The sequence below is a fragment of the Vombatus ursinus genome, unplaced genomic scaffold (genome assembly GCF_900497805.2).
Source record: "Vombatus ursinus unplaced genomic scaffold, bare-nosed wombat genome assembly UNPS02000580.1, whole genome shotgun sequence".
NCBI classification, from domain to species: Eukaryota; Metazoa; Chordata; class Mammalia; order Diprotodontia; family Vombatidae; genus Vombatus; species Vombatus ursinus.
Window position 1 is genome coordinate 20,013,975 of NW_020940358.1, and position 6,700 is coordinate 20,020,674.

At 41.1% G+C, this 6,700-nt stretch overlaps 1 protein-coding gene across 1 annotated transcript in view; it reads left to right on the forward strand.

The window, feature by feature from the left end:
* Positions 1 to 6,230: 6,230 nt before the first annotated feature.
* The window catches only part of ZNF217 (zinc finger protein 217), a 29,228-nt gene continuing 28,758 nt past the window's right edge, over positions 6,231 to 6,700 (forward strand). The window contains exon 1 of the mRNA XM_027850764.1: positions 6,231 to 6,390. The gene's annotated coding sequence lies outside the window, so the exon portion shown is untranslated. The remainder of the gene's footprint in view (positions 6,391 to 6,700) is intronic.

Sequence of the window (6,700 nt, forward strand, 5' to 3'; positions counted from 1 at the left end):
ACCTGACATCCCCAAAGAGACCCAATTGCCATCAAGAAGAAAAAAGTATTTAATACAAAAGAATAAACATTTCCCTCAATTTTCCTTTTAGAAGATTCTTATTTCATTCAACATGTCATCAATGACTCATTTTTCTGTTTGATGTTTGAAGCACTATTGAGTTAGAGAGGGAGAGGAGGAAGAAAGTACTATATTCCCAAAGAGCAGTAAATTGAAATATTGGATGAAATTGTAAGATTTAAATGAATTATTTGAAATATTTCTCTCTAAGTGGCCTTTATGTACTATTTTGATGATTTTTAATTAATTCAGCGGTACTAAGTACATACCCAAATAATCCAATTAGCATATTTAGTGCCTACTCAATGTAAAGTATTCTATTAGGTAATACTATAGCTTTCCCCCTCCTCATGTCAATAAACTATTTGGGCATAAACTGTATATTTTTTATCTCCCTTTGAGAATAACAATTTAATTTGCTGATTTAATTCCAAAAGTACTTGCTATTTTAAAGGGGATAGCGACTGGTTCAGAGATTTCATTGGTATAGGGAACTCCTGAACAAAGGAACTTCCTCTATGGAAGACATGGGTAGGCACCTTCTTCGAAATTTAGGCTTGAGAGATTTGTCTAAAGTATCTAGAGGTTACATGACTTGCTCAGGGTCATGCTGCTGGTTTGTCAGAGGAAGGGCTTGAAATGGTCTTCCTGGTTATAAGGGGATCCCTATCCACTATACAACAGTACTTTGCTATTTAAAAAATCAAATAATATGCTTTCCTGTCTTCATTGGTTATATTTGCGCTAGTAAAGCAGGGCTAGTATTTAAATATTAAGAATTCCTGTAACTTTTAAGGGATATACTGGTGTCCTTTAAGGTGTGAACTTAGTCCTTCACTACTTGTTAAATGTGTTAAAGTTGAAAGACAAAACTCTGGTCCCTCCCTTTTTCCTTTGCATTCAAAGAAGCTGCCCCTGGATGTGTTTCTTCCATCTGCTGCATTGTTCCTGGTCCTGTTGTGAGTATTTTGATTTTCCTTGCTTACAAAGATATTTCCTTTAGTTTGTGTCTATGTGTGTCTGAGAGAGACAGAGTGTTTTATAGAAAAAGCCTCCAGCAAATGTTTGTTGAATGAATGACTGGATGAAGGAGAAATTTGAAGAAAAAGGCTTTAGTGGCTTCTAATTCCCTTGTGTCCCATTTGTTAGTCCTGCCCTATTTTGGTGCATTCTGCTAGGTTAAAGGGCTGTCCTTGTTTCCTTCTCAAATATCCTTTGTAGTTTTCAAACACTGGCAGGGTTTACCTAAGTTTCCATTTTACTTTTCCTATTTTCCCCTGTTGCTTTTTAACTTTTCCTATTCTGAATCCTTGACTTCTTTTAACTTCTGTTCCTGTTTTGGCTGTGTCTAAAGACTCCAAGGATTTAAACAGTTTCCAAAATGTTTTCTGTGATGATTTCATCACAAATTAAATATGTTAATATGCATACATTAGATTTTATTTAAGAATCTAGTAAATTTTAAATGCATCAAGTGGGCAAAGATAATATTGTTTTAGATCCCAGCTTTTGTTCTATACAGTGCCTGGTGAGAGAACTATTATTCTAGCTAACCTAGGTTGCTTGGTATATCACAACGGATAAATCACAGTTAATGGTATGATTTCATAATCACCTACATGCTGAAGTATCTCTTTGGAATTGCTTGTCTGTTATGACAATTATGAAAAATTAGGAGAAACTGATACTTAATCACAGTTAAAAACAAACTATTTGCAGTAACCTCAATAAATTCATATAATTATAGACTTAAAACTGAAAAGATCTTCTAGTTCAATCTCCCATTTTACAAATGAGCAAACTGAGGCTTAAAAGGTTTAATGACTTGTTCCTACCATTACACATCAAGCTCTAAATGATATTCTCTTAAAAAATCTCTGCCCTAATAGCAGTTTTTTTTACTTCCTCAAAAAGGAACACTGATATTTTACCATTTGTTTTATTTCTAAAGCATATATATTTGTTTATACAGTGTTCCTGTAGCACTCAACTGGTTTTAGAAACAGAATGGAAAGGTAAGATATTTCAGTAAGGATTTATATACAATAAAAGCTAATAATAGCTAACATTTAAAGAGTGCTTTAAGGTTTGCAAAGCCCTTTACATATATTATATCATCTGGACTTAATAGCTCAGTTTCCATTTTGTAAAAGAATAATGAAATGGAATTTTTACCTTTTTATTTTAAATTGTGTTTTGGGGATTTAATCTTAATTTTTAAGATTTCTCCATTAATGTTAAATCAATAAACATTTAAATTTGTGTTTAGTGAATCATGATACATTTCCAGATGCTGGAAGAGGCATGTGCCTTGGAAAGTTACTCCAGATTGAGTTCTCTTTATGTCAGGCATTTGCTACCCCTCAGACACTGACAGGATTTTGCCATGATTTTCTAGTTTTTATCAGATTGTACTCCCAAAAGAAGGCCCTTTGTGATCCTTGGCTGAAAGATAAGAATCAACAGAAAAGAGTAAAAAGATAATTCTATTGATATGATTAACTTTCTAGTTTAAAGGCTAAAAATATGTGTGTGTGTATGTGTGTGTGTACACTGGGGGGAGGAAAGGGAATTTTTTAGAGTTATTAGGGAGACAAATGAGTAGTTTAGGGAAGGGATAAAGAAAAACAGAAGTGTTTTGCTCAGAAAAACAGAACATTTGGTTTCCGTGCATTTAAATCACTTGTTACTTTTTAACTGAAACAATTATTTGCTGAAACATTTGATTGTTTGCTAACCTTAATTCTGAGAAGTTTTGACTTTGATTTTTGCTTAATTTTGACATCACTGTTCTCAACTACCAGCACTATTTATGTTTACAGTATTTACGGTTTCAGAGTTCAAAGGTTAGCCATTAATGTATAAAGTGCAGGTACTCTTGTTATTATGTTAGGCCCAGTCTTGGTTCCCCTGTTTTTCATTTCCTTGTGTTGTAGTAATTATTGTAGTAATTGCAGTTATCATTTTGGTAAGCTACTTTAAATCTCCATAAATTTTTTTTTCAAGCCAAGCATCTTGTTCTTTATGAAACTTCTTTATGACTTCATATTCATAGCAGTTTTAAAAGTGTGGTTTCTAAATATATTTACCTATGTAGTCATTTTTGTAGCATGGCAGAGTGGATAGAGGTCCAAAGTTAAAGTTAGAAAAGCCTGGATTCAACTGCTCGCTCTGTCACTGGTTGGTTGGTGACCCTAGAGAAGTCACTTAACCTCTAAATGCTGCAGGCAACTTTATTACTAGAAGTTACAGAGAAGGTTCAGACCTGCTTTGGTAGATTTCATCTCCTGAGAGTTCCCTGTGCTAGTGAAATCATAGGCTAAGTGCCTATTCCTAACTGAGGCTCATAGCACAGTTAATTGTATTACTCTAATAATGCCACTTTGAAAAATTAAACAAATGAAAAAGGACAATAGAAATTGTCACGATCACTGTATTTAAAGGTTAATGAACTTCAATCAATCAACAAGTATTTATAGAGTGACTACTTATGGGCTGAGCACAGGGCTAAGTGCTGGAAATATTAAAGCTAAAGCAAAACAGTCTCTGATTCCAAGATTGCAGTCTAAATACAGATATAAACATGTGCCTATAAAAGAATACAGAAGGTAATTTTTGAAGGGGAAATATACTAGCAGCTGGGGGGGTGGAAAGGGGGCGAGAAGGGAGGAGATATCAGGAAAGAGCTCAAGTAGAAGGTGGTAATTGAGGTGAGTCTCAAAGGAAACTAGAATTTCTAAGTGGGGGAGGGGGGAAGAAAGGAGTGAATTTCCTGGATGAGGACGAGAGATGAAATGTTGTGTACAGGAACAGTGAGAAAGCCAAGTATGGCTGGACTCTAGAGTGCATAAAGGGGAAATAATATGGATAAAGCTGGAAAGGTAAATTGGAACCAACTTGTGAAGAGCTTTGAATACTAATCAGAGTATTTTACATGTGATCCTAGATATGATAGGGATTCATAAGTTTGAGTAGGGAAGTCACAGGTCTGAACTGAGCTTTAAGAAAACCATTTTGGTAGCTGGGTGCATAGATTGGAATGGGACAGAATTAAGAATCTGGGATAAAGAATCTAGTCTTGGCTTTGGTATTGATTAGTTAAAAGTCATTCATCTGTTTACTTTCATAAAGAAATAGCCATATCAAGCATGATAGCATATAATAAGGCTGTTGCAAAAGGTCAAACCTAACATCCTCTTATTTGGTAAGAAATAATATGCACTTTTCTTTCTTATTTACTTAAGGTGATGTTACTCATTTTCTCTTTTTCTGAGGCATTTCAAGTTCTCTCATTATGGATGCACTGAGTTCGCTAAAAAAGAAAAAGTTTTGTATCATGTAGTGGCTGTATGCCTCATTTTTTACTTTTGCATAATGTTTGAGAGGAAAGGTGTGAACAAAGATTCATAGATTTAGAACTGAGTGGGGCCTGAGAGATCATGTAATACAACCCCACCCTCCATTTTACACATGAGGAAACTGAGACCCAGGGAATGACTGACACTGCTCTGTTTTTCTCCCACAGTTCCTCTTCATGGCTCAAAGTTGGGGAATATCGCAGAATATCAGATTCAGTACCTCTTTTTGTAGGCTAAGGGAGGTTGGGAAATACACTTTTGGTCTATTAATGGGGAAAGAGAATCTGCTGCTTTTGACTCATCTTTTCGGGGTTCTCTTCCAGTCACCCCTCCCTTTATCTAGGGAGGGCTTTAGGAGAGATGCACCAGTATCTAATCTGTATTTAAACAAAACAAACACTTCACTTTCAAAATATTGTTGTTTAAGGAGTTGCTCTGAAATGCTCGGGATATTCAGTATAAATGAAAAATCAACAGCCCTACCCAACATAAAATCTTTTCTCTAATGTCCAGCTTGATAAAAGAGAAGTGTGGGTCGCTAACCATGTGAACTTCTAGACACCTCAGTTCTCAAGCCAGTAAGACATCAATCAGCATGTTATTCAGACTTGCATATTTCCTAGATTCTTATTAAAAAAAAAAAACCAACTTTCCTCCAATCATATGGTTTCATGATTTTACACCCTTTGAGGGTTTGCAAAGGGCTTTGGTTTTTAGCCCCTGGCTTGGAAGTACCCTCAAGGAAAGGGACTCTGGTTTTTCATGCAGGTATTCCTAAGTGCCCTGCTTCACAATAGTCATCAGCAAATTACACAGAAGTTTGAAGAAGTGAATGGATTAGAGGCTTGAAGAACGAATGACTTAAATGTCTGTAGTAAAAGAAAGATAAGATAGATTCATTCAGGCAGCTTGACCACTGATGAACAATCTATTCTTTACAGCTATGGCAATGCCCAGCACACCACGGCGGGAGTCATTACCAAAAGTTTTTTTTTCTTTTTTTTTTTAAGCACTCATAAGTCCTGGCTATTCTCTTTTTCCTTCTACGACTCATCCTAATCCCAACTAATGGCACACCTTGGGGGGGGGGGGGGGGGGGGGAGAGGGAAAGGGACAGGTCCCTTCTGAGCCTGCGCACTCCTCACTTTCCGTACCCCCTTCCCGCTTTCTCTGTTCCCCCCCCCCCCCCCCCCCCGCCCCTGTTTCTACCTGTCACTTGAACTGCCGGGGCGCGCGCCGGGCCTCGTTGGCGCGCGCGCTCCGGCTCCCTCCTCCCTCCTCCCCCATCCCCCTTCCGTCACTCTCCGCCCTTAGAAGGTACGAAGTCGAGAATGAGTGAGCGACGCCGTCCCGGCCGGCCCTCGGGGCTCCGGGGCGGGCGGGTGTGGAGGGAACACGCTGGGGTGGGGGTCGGGTCTCGCGCGCGGCCCGTCACGTGGTGCCTGTGGGCGGGGCAGAGAGGAGGGGGAGGAGAAAGAAGGGGAGGAGGGACTCGGGGAGAAGAGGAGAAGGAGGAGGGCGCTTGGGGAGACTGAGGGGGCGGAGCCTCGGCTTGCCCGAGCTGGTCAGGAGGAGGGGGGGGAGAGGAGGCGGGGTATCGGGGGTTGGCGATCCAGAGCGAGGAGGGAGCAACAGCTGCACCGTAACAATTTACAAACAATCCCCAACTGCAATGGAGAAGCCCGTTCTTCTCCTCCTCTTCAGCAGCAGCAGCGTTCACGGCAGCCTCCACAGCAGCAGCAGTAGTTCCAGCAGCAGCTCCAATAGCTCCTCCTCCTCCTTTTCCACCACCTCGGTCTCCTCCTCCTCCTCCTCCTGCCCCCGGCCCCCGAGCCCCGCTGCCCCCAGGCAGTAGTTACGTGTGGAGGATTAGGGGGCGCCCTTCTCCCTGCCCCGTGCACCCCCTCACACTCCTCCCCAGGCGTCCCTCACCTCCTCAGCCCAGCCCACCTTCGCCCTCCTCCCGCCTGAGGTGAGCCTGCCCCGGGGGGACAGCGGGGGGAGGGGAGGTGCGTGTGTGTGCCGGGGACCCCCACTGCCCCCAAGATTTCACACTCCCTTCTCTGGCAATCTGGGGAGGGGGCGTTGGAGTCAGGAGTTTCAAGATTGGGATATGGGCAGCCCGCCCCCCCATCTTGTGAGAAGTTGCGTGTGTATATGGGGGGGGTCTCTTGAAGAGGGGGGCTGTCAAGGGATGAGTCGGAGGCTGCCCAGGGGAGGAAGGTGGCACCGGGGGCAGAGCTCTCCATGAGGTGTTCGCACAAAAGGCAGAGAAACTCCCT